The sequence below is a fragment of the Bos indicus genome, chromosome 1, assembly GCF_029378745.1.
Source record: "Bos indicus isolate NIAB-ARS_2022 breed Sahiwal x Tharparkar chromosome 1, NIAB-ARS_B.indTharparkar_mat_pri_1.0, whole genome shotgun sequence".
NCBI lineage: Eukaryota > Metazoa > Chordata > Mammalia > Artiodactyla > Bovidae > Bos > Bos indicus.
In genome coordinates, this window is record NC_091760.1 from 130133744 (window position 1) to 130147062 (window position 13319).

At 40.5% G+C, this 13319-nt stretch overlaps 1 non-coding gene across 1 annotated transcript; it reads left to right on the forward strand.

Annotated features, from left to right (window-relative positions):
• The first annotated feature begins 8053 nt into the window (after nt 1-8053).
• Nucleotides 8054-8126, forward strand: TRNAE-UUC (transfer RNA glutamic acid (anticodon UUC)). Its single transcript has one exon. It is a non-coding gene; the product is annotated as a tRNA-Glu (tRNA).
• The last annotated feature ends 5193 nt before the right edge of the window (nt 8127-13319 follow it).

The window sequence follows — 13319 nt, forward strand, 5'->3', positions numbered from 1 at the left end:
AACGGCTGAGAAAGACTCTGGGTCTCACGCGGTTCGCGCGGCACCCTGGGAAATGTAGTCTGGATGAAGGAGAAGGAGGAAGCGACGCAATTCCTATTTATAAAACAATAAACTTGTTTATAAAACAATAGATTGTTTCTTGTAAACAGCTCGTTCACACGTAAAAGGTGTTTATATGACCTTTTTTCTGGACCTTGCCTTCGTTTCCATGGCTCTAAATAACAAATTCCCACTTCCTGCCCAAACCTTTTCTCCCAGCCCCAGGTTTAAATCCAACTGCCTCAGCATCCTACTTTTCCATTCAAAAGTCTCACGCCCCCAACCCCCGCCCCCACCCCGCCCCACTGCTGCTACTGCTACTGCTAAGTCGCTTCAGTCGTGTCCGACTCTGTGCGACCCCATAGACGGCAGCCCACCAGACTTCCCCGCCGCTGGGATTCTCCAGGCAAGAACACTGGAGTGGGTTGCCAAATAACACCTGATTCCAGACCCGGATTGCCATGGCACCTATCATTCCCCTTCAACTCACACACCTTTTTCTGTCTCAGAATCTTAAGTCTCTTTTGCAGCTCTTTTCTCAATTTGTGCTCAATTATTTTGCTCATTTATCTGCTTGCTTATTTTTCTCATGCCATGAAATCAATGACATTATATATTGTGTTATAAGATCACCCAGCCTGGTACATATGCACACAGGAAACATTTGTTGAATAAATGACTAAATGAACGATTAGAGGATCCTGTTATGTTCTTCCCAGTTGTCCAGGATGTGCAGGTTTTATCCTCCCCTAGCCTGGTGCCCGTGCTAACTTATTCCCAACATCTGACTAAAAAGAGGCATTAAGTAAACGACTATTTGAATTCGCTAGACAAATAAACTCATCTTCTAACCTGACCTCATCATTGCCCAGTTAAGAGCTCTGTTTATGAACTCATACCCTATTTGGGCAGGGAAAGAGAGAGCCCTAGGCTTGGTGCTGCATTCAGGCATGACTGCTGCCCAATATGTCCCAACACTTCCTCTCACACCTACAAGATAAAAGGTGTCAGGGAGTGCTAGTGGGATGCACACAAGTGTCTCCCAGCCGTGTCCTTTCTCTGAGAATATACCACCTACTTTCCCAGAAGATAGGCTTCTGTGGTTGTGTTTGTCTTATTAACATCCTCCTAGATAAAACTGATTGGACAATGAGTGGACACCTAATGCAGGAGAAATGACTCGTTGGATGTTGCATTAGTTCCCTATAGCTTCTGTAGCAAATTATGACAAATTTGGTTACTTATAACAACAGAAATCCTCTCACAGTTCTGGATACCAGTCATCTAAAATCAGTATCACTCAGCTAGGTCAAAGTATTAGCAGAGCTGTGCCCCTTTCAGAGGCTCCAAGGGAAAACCTGTCTCCCAGATTCTTGTGACTGCAAACACTCCTTGGTTTATGGCTGCATCACTATAATCTCTGCTTCACTGCACCTTCTGTTCTGTGTCCAACTGAATTTTACCTCACTCTGTAAGGTTATACATATGATTGCATTTAGGGCCCACCCAGATAATCCAGGATAATCTCTCCATCTTCAAATGCTTAATCATTTTTGCAAAGATCCTGTTTCCATATAACATTCATAGGTTACAGGAACTGGGAAATAAATATCCTTTCAGGAGGAAGAACATTTTCAGCTGACCCCAGCTGTGCAGGCACCAAGCAGATTTTATCTCAATATTTCAAACTCAGAAACATAGTTGATGGCAGAAGCTTAAAATGGGTAACTGTTCAGAAAGGTTTGGAGCAGACTTTTCCAGCAATATGCTCACTAATCAACAAGCTGAGAGAATGCCAGTCTACAGAGAAAGGCAGGAAAAGGGATCAGGAACATAAATGGCAAACTAGGGTGCTTGAGAAAGAGAGGAAGGGAGGGGTGTGCTATCTTGCCCAGAGATGCTCCCACCTTCCTGTATTAACCTCCTTTTCTTGGGCTACACTAAATTACTGATGGATTACCAAGATTCTTAATTTCAGCTGTAACCTTGGGCAGATGCCCACATCTTTCAGAGCCTCAGTCTCTCACCTGAAAACTGGGTATGATGATAGTACTTTTCTTACAGACTCTGAGGACAAAGTACATTCAGGATCTAATGCCTAGTTTTTCCAAAGGGGACGCAAGAAGCAAGAAGGTCATGTGGCAGCAAGTTGGTGGCTTTCTGAAGATCTTCACAGGGAAAGCTTTACAGCATTATATGGTTATCAGTTAAGATTCTCTGGTTACAAGTGACAGAAATCTTTCTTACAAAACAGAGACAGAAGTGATGGGAAGGATGCTTAATATCTCACAGAGTTAAAGAGAAAGCCGAACAGCCAAGCCTCAAGAAAGACTTGAAGGATGGAGGCTCCAACGTCCCCAAAGGCAAGAACTTAAGAGAAACTGCTTCAGGATGTCAGAATTACTTGATTCCAACTCAGTTGGCCCTCTGAATTACAAATCCACAGGTTCAACCAACTGTATGTCGAAAATATTAAAAGAAACAACGTTTTTAAAAGTTCCATAAAGCAAAGCTTGAATCTGCCATATGTCAGCAAATATTTACATATCATTTACATTGTATTTACAACTATTTATATAGCTTTGGACAGCAAGGAGATCCAACCAGTCAATTCTACAGGAAATCAACCCTGAATATTCATTGGAAGGACTGATGCTGAAGCTGAAACCCCAATACTTTGGCCACCTGATGCGAAGAGTCAACTCATTGGAAAAGACTCTGATGCTGGAAAAGATTGAGGGCAGAAGGAGAAGGGGGTGACAGAAGATGAGACGGTTGGATGGCACTACCAATTCAGTGGGCATGAATTTGAGCAAACTCTGGAAGATAGTGAAGGACAGGGAAGCCTGGTGTGCTGCAGTCCATGGGGTCACAAAGAGTTGGACACAACTTAGCACAATACACAACAACAACAATATAGGATTTACATTGTATTGGGTATTGTAAGTAATATAGAGATGATTTAAACTGTGAGAGTGTGTGTATATTATAAGCAAACAGTATGCCATTTTATGTAAGAGACTAGAGCATCCTTGTATTTTGGTGTCTGAGAGAGTCCCAGAACCAGCCCTCTGTGGATCTTGAGGGATGACTCTACATGCTTCCCACCAAATTTAAGTTCCTGGTGAGAGAAGTGGATTGCCCTGATGGGGCTCTGTTTACCTGGAAACGGGAAGTTGATCCTCTGACAGTTCCAAGACAACGTGGCTGCATCTAGCAGTAGGATTCATCAGGTAAAATATGGGAGAGGGATCACCAGCTCTGTGGAGCAAGAATGAGTCCTATTATTTGTCAAGCAAAAATGTAGTGATGTTTCAATTATTCAATTGTGATTTTACAAGGTCTGAACTTTTCATTATTTCTCTAAAGGGACTAGGATTTTGCCCTGGTCTTTTAGAATTCTTCAAGATAAGGGTGTGAGGATAGATGTCAGAGAGATGGATGACAGAGACTGAGGGAGAAGGGTAACAGTTTGGACAATCCAAGAACCCTTTCAATCTTCAGCAACACCCTTGCAACTTACACATAATCTTCAAAACCCTATCTTTGAAGTTGTCCCTAAGGGCCACATGTGCCCCCATTTTTATCCTCACCCAGAATGTTTTCCCCTGCTCCTGTTCAAGGTCCAAATCTCCAAAAGTTTCCCCCACACACAAATTCCAAGGCCAAAGCCCCTCTGTGCACTGAGAAGGAACCATTAGCAAGGAAAAGAGTAAAGTGAGAAGAGGTACATGATGATGGGAGGTTCCCAAAGAAGCTGCAGCAAATAAGGTCTAAGTGGGGACAATGGCCATTGATGGGATGGGGCCTTTGTACCAGGAGGCAGGGAGGTAAAGATGGTGGAGTGTGGATAGGTTTTGAGTGGAGAATCAGAGGGCCTTCCTGATTCTCAGCCTCTCTTCTCTGAGCAGTGGAAAGCAAAGTCATTGGCTGAGAAAAGGCAGGGTTGTATTGGGAGCTGCAGGAGTGAAAAGTCTGAGGAGCTGGTGGGGGCTGTGCACAAGGCTCTGATGCTAGAACTTGAATCCACCCAGTCCACCAAGTAGTGGGAGGGTCTGAAGCAGTGCTAGAAAGGAATCAAGATCTGGAAGCCAGGAAACTATTTCTGCTAGTTCCGGAGGAAAACGGAAAATACTTAAGATGTGCCTGGAAGCCTGTGCAAGGCTGTACCTGAGCAGAAGAACCATAAGCAATGGTAAGGATGTTATCAGACCTGACAAAGCACCTTCCCACTCACTCAGAGCACTCACTCAGACCACCTTCCCACTCACTCAGAGCACAGATTTCTCATTAGTCCTGTGTGTCCTCATAGCAGACTGATGAAGTAGACAAGGCAGATACTGATATTCCCATCTTCTATACATAAGCTGAGATTCTGCAGAGTTAAGGGTCTTGCCTAGGGCCACCCGATTTAGAGACAAGGCTATAAACTTTGTGGTCCCTGGCAGCCGTTACAATAGAAAAGCTCTGCTTCACGTGTGTTTAGTAGGGTGAGGAAAAAACACTGATAGTTGCAGAAATAATAAAGACTGAACATGGCCCAAAAGAGAGCAGGCGGGGAGACTGTCCTCCCCCACAAGATGATGGGGTGGATGAGTCAGTTCTTCCAACCCTGGAATTATCTGTTGATCCTCAATTTTCCACATGACACTCTGTCTCTTTTCTTCCGACAGCACCTACTGAACTACAATTATACCCCAAACTGAACACTCAAAACAGAAAATGATTGCCCAAAGCCAAGGCTACATCTGTCTGTGATGACAGGCAGACTCTCTGTCCTATGGCACAAGGACATGGATATCAAAGGCACTTAGGCCAGCTCCTTCCTGCCATTCTGGAGCCCCATCATGATGCAGGCCCAGAGGATCACCGCCTGTCACAGCCACAGTGGATATGATCTATGATAGCAGACACTTGGCTCTCCTACTCGCGAGAGCTGGCTGCTGTCAGGTTTGGTATGTGGAACATTTTGTCTGAGGGATATGCTGGCCTGGGTTGAAAGTAATTCCCATCAGCTCAGAACCGGGTGGTCTGTCACAAGGTTATTTTTCAGTTCGATCTGGACTCAGGAAGTCTTTCGGACTGAGAGCTGATATTTTCAAAGGTTAATAAGCCCATCAGAGATTTCTTTCATGGGAAAATGTGATGCATCTGATTGTCCTGACTTGCATGCAGTTCCCAGATCAGGACCTGAGCATTATTTCACTTCAGACTCAGGACTGCAGTGTCCTCAAGATGCCTGGGGCCCAGAATGGGAGAAGCATTGGCTGCTACTAATGGAAAGCCAGATAGGGCAGAATGTATGGTCTTAGGACGGCCTTAGTGTGTGCCTGTGTGTATGTGCACATGCAGTGTGTGTGTGTGTTTGGCTATATGTGTCACACAAATGTTTATGTGCATGTTTGTCTGTCTTCAGGGGGCATGTGTTTGTGCATATGTGTATGTCAGGGTGGCCAATTGGTGTGAAAGTGCGTGTTCAAATATGTGTATACATGCGTGTATGTATATGTTATTTTGAACGTGCGTGCATTTGGGTGGTCTTGTGTATGCACTGATGCACATTCGGTTCAGTTCAGTTCAGTTGCTCAGCCCTGTCCAACTTTTTCCAACCCCATTGACTGTAGCACACCAGGCTTCCCTGTCCATCACCAACTCCTGGAGCTTACTCAAACTCATGTCCCTCGAGTCGGTGATGCCATCCAACCACATCATCGTCCGTCATCCCCTTCTCCTGCCTTCAATCTTTCCCAGCACCAGGGTCTTTTCCAATGAATCAGTTCTTCACATCAGGTGGACAAAGTATTGGAGTTTCAACTTCAGCATCAGTCCTTCCAATGAATATTTACAACTGATTTCCTTTAGGATTGACTGGTTGGATCTCCTTGCAGTCCAAGAGACTCTCAAGAGTCTTCTCCAACACTACAGTTCAAAAGCATCATTTTTTTGGCGCTCAGCTTTCTTTATAGTACAACTCTCACATCCATACATGACTACTGGAAAAACCATAGCTTTGACTAGACAGACCTTTGTTGGCAAAGTAATGCCTCTGCTTTTTAATACGCTATCTAGGTTGGTCATAGCTTTTCTTCCAAGGAGCAAGTGTCTTTTACTTTCATGGCTGCAGTCATCATCTGCAGTGATTTTGGAGGTTCCCCCCCCCCAGTAAAGTCTGTCACTGTTTCCATTGTTTTCCCATCTATTTGCCATGAAGTGATGGGGCTGGATGCCATGATCTTAGTTTTCTGAATGTTGTGTTTTAAGCCATCTTTTTCACTCTCCTCTTTCTCTTTCATCAAGAGGCTCTTTAGTTCCTCTTCACTTTTTGCCATAAGGGTGGTGTCCTCTGTGTATCTGAAGTTATTGATATTTCTCCTGGAAATTTTGATTCCAGCTTGTACTTCATCCAGCCCAGCATTTCACATGATGTACTCTGCATATAAGTCAAATAAGCAGGGTGACAATATACAGCCATGACGTATTCCTTTCCCAGTTTGGAACCAGTCTGTTGTTCCATGTCTGGTTGTAACTGTTGCTTCTTGACCTGCATACAGATTTCTCAGGCGTCAGGTCAGTTGGTCTGGTATTCCCATCTCTTTAAGAATTTTCCATAGTTTGTTGTGATCCACATAGTGAAAGGCTTTGGAATAGTTAATAAAGCAAAAGTAGATGTTTTTTTCCTGGAACTCTCTTGCTTTTTTGATGATCCAATGGATGTTGGCAATTTGATCTCTGGTTCCTCTGGCTTTTCTAAACCCAGCTTGAACATCTGAAAGTTCACGTACTGTTGAAGCCTGGCGTGGAGAATTTTGAGCATTGCCTTGCTAGCATGTGAGATGACTGCAAGGTGTGGTAGTTTGAACATTCTTTGGCATTGCCTTTCTTTGGGATTGGAATGAAAACTGACCTTTTCCAGTCCTGCGGCCACTGCTGAGTTTTCCAAATTTGCTAGCATATTGAGTGCAGCACTTTCACAGCATCATCTTTTAGGATTTTAAACAGCTCAACTGGAATTCATACATGGGTTCAAACACCTATGCTGGCCTGGAAATGGGGCAGTTTAACGATTAGAGATTTGGAATCAGACAGATATGGGTTCAAATTCTAACCTACAATTTACTAGCTATATGAGCCCTGGCTATTCACCACCTTGGCTTCCTCCTCTCCAAGCTGGGAGGAGAACAGCTTCCTCATAGGCCCAGGGAGAGGGTTAACAGCCATGGAACAATACAGCCCTGGCACATAGTCAGTGCCCAGCAAGTGGTAGATAATATTACTGCTATGACTATCATCTCCTCCACCATCATCATCATTCTTGCCTCTTGCCATTTTGTTCCCTGGCTGTGTGGCATGTGTTTTGTCTCTTTAAAACCCACCCAGGGCTGCAAACATTTCAGATGTAAATGAACTGACTTGAACTAGAAGTCCAGAGAAATGAGTGACCACACCAATTCCCCTCATCCACCGTGACTTTGGCTACATCAGTAAATCACAATTTCCACTCAGCCAAGTGGCACAAGTAACAATCCCCATTCAATGAGTTTTTTTTTCTGTGCTGGTACATGTTGCAGAGATGAAGGTAATTAAGTGATTGTCAACGGCTTTCTGCACACCCAGGCCTGGCATAGGGTTCCATGGAACATATGAGAAAAGAATACACATATCCTTGACCTTAACAATTTCCAGTGGACTTGCCCTGTTGTTTTGTTTTGTTTTGTTTTTAGGAATGTTTGTGCATGAAAATTTACTTGATATGATTCATAAATGAAGAACACACTAGAGCAGCTCTGTACTCAAAGATAATTGGAAGAAAATACATAATATATAAGCCAAAATATTCACTCAAACAGTCATTCTAATTGGTGTTCATAAATCTAAAATTTTAAATGTTTTGTAAATACGAAGAAAAGATAGCAATTCACTATTCAATAAAATTAAAAGTCAAAGTTTTCAAAATATTACCTTTGACAATGCAAATACTGTTTAAATTATTATTAAAATTTTTAATATAGAGAATTCCCTGGCAGTCCAGTGGTTAGGACTTGGTGCTTTCATTGCCATGGACCTGGGTTCAATCCCTGGTCAGGGAACTAACATTCCACAAGCCACATGGTGTGGCCAAAAAAATAATAATAAATTAAAAAATTAATGTAGCTATTTTTCACTATTCCCCTTATTCTTATCTCTGTAATTTCTTTGTTTTGTTTTTATTTTTTATTTTTAACTTTACAATATTGTATTGGTTTTGCCATATATCAACATGAATCTGCCACAGGTATACACGTGCCCTGTTGTTTTTAAAAAATAAACAATTAAACAGGCTTATTCAGGAATAATTGGTGTACAATAAACTACACACAGTTGAGCTATTTCAAATCCTGAAAGATGATGCTGTGAAAGTGCTACACTCAATATGCCAGCAAATTTGAAAAACTTAGCAGTGGCCACAGGACTGGAAAAGGTCAGTTTTTATTCCAATCCCAAAGAAAGGCAATGCCAAAGAATGCTCAAACTACCACACAATTGCAGTCATCTCACACGCTAGTAAAGTAATGCTCAAAATTCTCCAAGCCAGGCTTCAACAGTACCTGAACCATGAACTTCCAGATGTTCAAGCTGGTTTTAGAAAAGGCAGAGAAACCAGAGATCAAATTGCCAACATCTGCTGGATCATGGAAAAAGCAAGAGAGTTCCAGAAAAACATCTAGTTCTGCTTTATTGACTATGCCAAAGCCTTTGACTGTGTGGATCACAACAAACTGTGGAAAATTCTCAAAGAGATGGGAATACCAGACCACCTGACCTGCCTCTTGAGAAACCTGTATGCAGGTCAGGAAGCAACAGTTAGAACTGGACATGAAACAACAGACTGGTTCCCAATAGGAAAAGGAGTACATCAAGGCTGTATATTGTCACCCTGCTTATTTAACTTCTATGCAGAGTACATCATGAGAAAGGCTGGGTTGGAAGAAGCACAAGCTGGAATCAAGATTTCCGGGAGAAATATCAATCACTTCAGATATGCAGATGACACCACACTTATGGCAGAAAGTGAAGAGGAACTAAAAAGCCACTTGATGAAAGTGAAAGAGGAAAGTGAAAAAGTTGGCTTAAAGCTCAACATTCAGAAAATGAAGATCATGGCATCTGGTCCCATCACTTCATGGGAAATAGATGGGGAAACAGTGGAAACAGTGTCAGACTTTATTTTTGGGGGCTCCAAAACCACCGCAGATGGTGATTGCAGCCATGAAATTAAAAGACGCTTACTCCTTGGAAGGAAAGTTATGACCAACCTAGATAGCATATTCAAAAGCAGAGATATTACTTTGCCAACAAAGGTCCGTCTAGTCAAGGCTATGGTTTTTCCATTGGTCATGTATGGATGTGAGAGTTGGACTGTGAAGAAAGCTGAGTGCCGAAGAATTGATGCTTTTGAACTGTGGTGTTGGAGAAGACTCTTGAGAGTCCCTTGGACTGCAAGGAGATCCAATCAGTCCATCCTAAAGGAGATCAGTCCTGGGTGTTCATTGGAAGGACTGATGTTTAAGCTGAAACTCCAATACTTTGGCCACTTCATGTGAAGAGTTGACTCATTGGAAAAGACCCTGAGGCTGGGAGGGATTGGGGGCAGGAGGAGAAGGGGACGACAGAGGATGAGACGGCTGGATGGCATCACTGACTCAATGGACATGAGTTTGAGTGAACTCCAGGAGTTGGTGATGGACAGGGAGGCCTGGCGTGCTGTGATTCATGGGGTCACAAAGAGTCGGACACGACTGAGTGACTGAACTGAACTGAAACTACACACAAATAAGCTTATGATCTGATAAGTTTTCACCTATGTATGTACATGCCACATAACCATCACCACATTCAAGATAATGAACATGTCCATCAGCCCATTTCTTCCTCCCATTCTTCCTGTACAACACCTTCCCCCAGGCAACCAAGATTTCTTTCTCTACAGACTGGTTTGCATTTTTTAGAGTTCTATAAACTCCAGATTATAATCATAAGCATGAGTTCTTTTTTTGGATTTTTGCATTCAGCATAATTATTTTAAGCTTCATACATGTTATCATGTCAGCGTATTCCTTTTTATTGTTGAATAATATTCCATTATATGGATGTACCACAATTTGCTATCCATTCACCTGTTGAGGAACTTTGGGGGTGTTTTTCTCTGATTATTACAAATAAAATGCCTATGAACTCTTATGTAGAATATTGGATAGAGTTCGCTGTGCTATGCAGTAGTACCTTGTTGATTATCTTATATATAGTAGTAGTTGTTGTATAGTTGCTAAGTCATGTCTGACTCTTTGTGACCCTATGGACTGTAACCAGCCAGACTCCTTTTTCCATGGGATTTCCCAGGCAAGAATACTGGAGTGGGTTGCCATTTCCTTCTCCAGGGGATCTTCCCAACCCAGGGATCAAACCTGCATCTCCTGTATTAGCAGGTGGATTCTTTACCACTGAGTCACCTGGGAAGCCCATATATAGTAGTGTCTGTATGTTAATGTGCATATTTGCTATTCATGTATCTTTTTTGATAATTTGTCTATTCAAATCTTATGCCTGTTTTTAAAGTTGGGTTATTTGTTTCCTTACTGAATTTCAGGAATTCTTATATATTCTTGATACGAGTCCTATATTTAAAATGTTTGCAAATATTTTCTCCCACTTTGTGGCTTGCCTTTAACAATATCTTGTAAAGAGAAATTTTAAATTTATCACTGTGTTCTTTTATGGGTTATGCTTTGACTAACCCAAGGTCACAATGTTTTCTTTTAGAAGGTTCATAGTTTTATATTTCATGTTTAGGTCTATGGCCCATTTTGGGTTAATTTTTAAAATATAGCATAAGGATTGCTAAAATATAGCATTAGACATATCCTTAGGGTTTATATATTTGATGTTATTTATAAATGTTATTTTCATTTTGATTTGTCAGTGTTGCTAGTCTATAGAGATACTATTGATTTTTGTATATAATATCCTGAAAACCTGCTCAACTCACTTTTTTAGTTCTACTAGGTTGTCTGTAAATTCCATCAGCTGCTTTACATTGTCTGTAAATAAAGATAGCTTTAATTCTTCTTTTACAATCTGGAGGCCATTTTTCCCTTTTCTTACTTGATTGCACTTGCTAGAACCACTAGTACGATGTCAAATATCAGTAGCGAGAGCTAACATCCTTATCTCATTCCATTGATCTTCGAGGGGAAGCATTCTATCTTTTATATTAAGTGTGATGGTAGCAGTAGTTTTTCATATATGTCCTTTGTCAGTTTGTAGAAATTCTCTTCTATTTCCAGGCAGCTGGAAATTTATTTCAGGAATGAATACTGGACTCCTATAAATTTTTTTCAAACCTGTTGAGATGATCATGGGACTTTATTTATATAGTTTAATACAGTGAATTACACTGATTGATTTTTGTATGTTAAACCAACCCTGTATTCCTGGAATAAACCCATTTGATAAGAATGTACCATACTTCCATAAATATTGTTGGATTGATTTAATAAAACTTTAACAATTTTTACTTTATGTTCATGAAGATAGGAGTCCATTGTTACCTTTTCTTGAAGTGTTTGTCTGATTTTAGTATTAGTGTGAGAGTAATGCTAGCTGCCTAGAATGAGTTGAGAAACCTTTTCAGTTCAGTTCAGTTGCTCAGTTGTGTCTGACTCTTTGAGACCCCATGGACTGCAGCACGCCAGGCCTCCCTGTCTATCACCAACTCCTGGAGTTTATTCAAACTCATGTCCATTGAGTCAGTGATGCCATCCATACATCTCACAATGAAGAAACCTTTTAGTCTCTTCATTTTTCTGGAAGTGTTTGTGTAGAATTTGTATCGTTTCTCCTTTAAATGTTTGGTAGAATTCACCAATTAAGCCATCTGGGCCTGGAGTTTACAGTGAGGGAAGGTTTTTTAAACAAAATTTTAATTTCTTTAGTAGATATAGGGTTATTCAGGTAGCTTTTATATTTATTTTTTTTGAGTGAGCTTTGCTAGTTTGTATCTTTCAAGGAATTGGTCCATTTCATGTCAGTTTTCAAATTTATTAGTAAATACTGTCCACAGTATTACTGGTAAATTTTTATTATCTATATATTCTATAATGATATTCCTTCTCTTATTCCTGATATTAGTAATTTGTATATTCTCTTTTATTTCTAATCAGTCTAACCAGAAGTTTATCAACTTTGATTTCTCAAAGATCCAGTTTTTGGTTCTTGTTTTGTTTTGCTATTGTTCTTCTGTTTTATATTGATTTCTGTGTTGATTTTCTGTTTACTCTCTTTATTCTGCTTCTTTTTCTAGTTTCCTAAGGTGGAAACTGAGGTTGTTTTGAGATCTTTCTTTTTCTCCAATATAAGCATTTCATGCTATAAGTTTCCTCTTAAGAATTGCTTTGTCAACATCCCGTAAATTTTTATATGTTGTTTTCTTTATAATTCAAATCAAAATAACTTAAAATTTTTCTTTTTAAAACTTCTTCTTTAATCATGGGTTATTTACTAGTATGTTACTTGGCTGCTCTATATTTGGTATTTTTCCAGATATTTGCCTGTTATTAATTTCTAATTTAATTCTATTATGGTCATAGAATATATTTTGTATGACTTGAAACTTTTTAAATTTATTGAGACTTGTATTTTGTCCCAGAATACAGTCCATCTTAGTAAATATGCAGTGTACATTTGATTATCTTTTTGTTTTTAACTTCTAGTTCAATTCCATGGTGACCTGAGAGTAGGCATTGTATGATTTCTATTCTTTTAAGTGTGTTAAGGTGTGTTCTATGGCCCAGAATGTGATCTATTTTGGTGAATGTTCCATGTGAGCTTGAGAAGAATGTGTATCCTACTATTGTTGGAGGAAGTAGTCAACAGATGTCAACTATAGCCAGTTGATGGATGGTGCTTTTGAGTGCAACTATGTCCTTACTGGATCTGTCCATTTTGTTAAAGGGGTACTGAATTCTCCAACTATAACAGTGGATTCATCCTATTTTTTTCTTGCAGTTCTATGTTTTGTTTCACACGTTTTGACACACACACACTAAGGATTATCATGACTTCTTGGAGAACTGGCCCCTTTATCATATGCCATACCCTTTTTTATCCCTGATAACTTTTCTTGCTCTAAATTCTGCTCTGTCTGAAATATAACTATTCTCACTGTCTTTTGATTAGTGTTAACAAGGTGTGGGGTTCCCAGGTGGCACTAGTTGTAAAGAACCTGCCTGCCAATGCAGGTGACA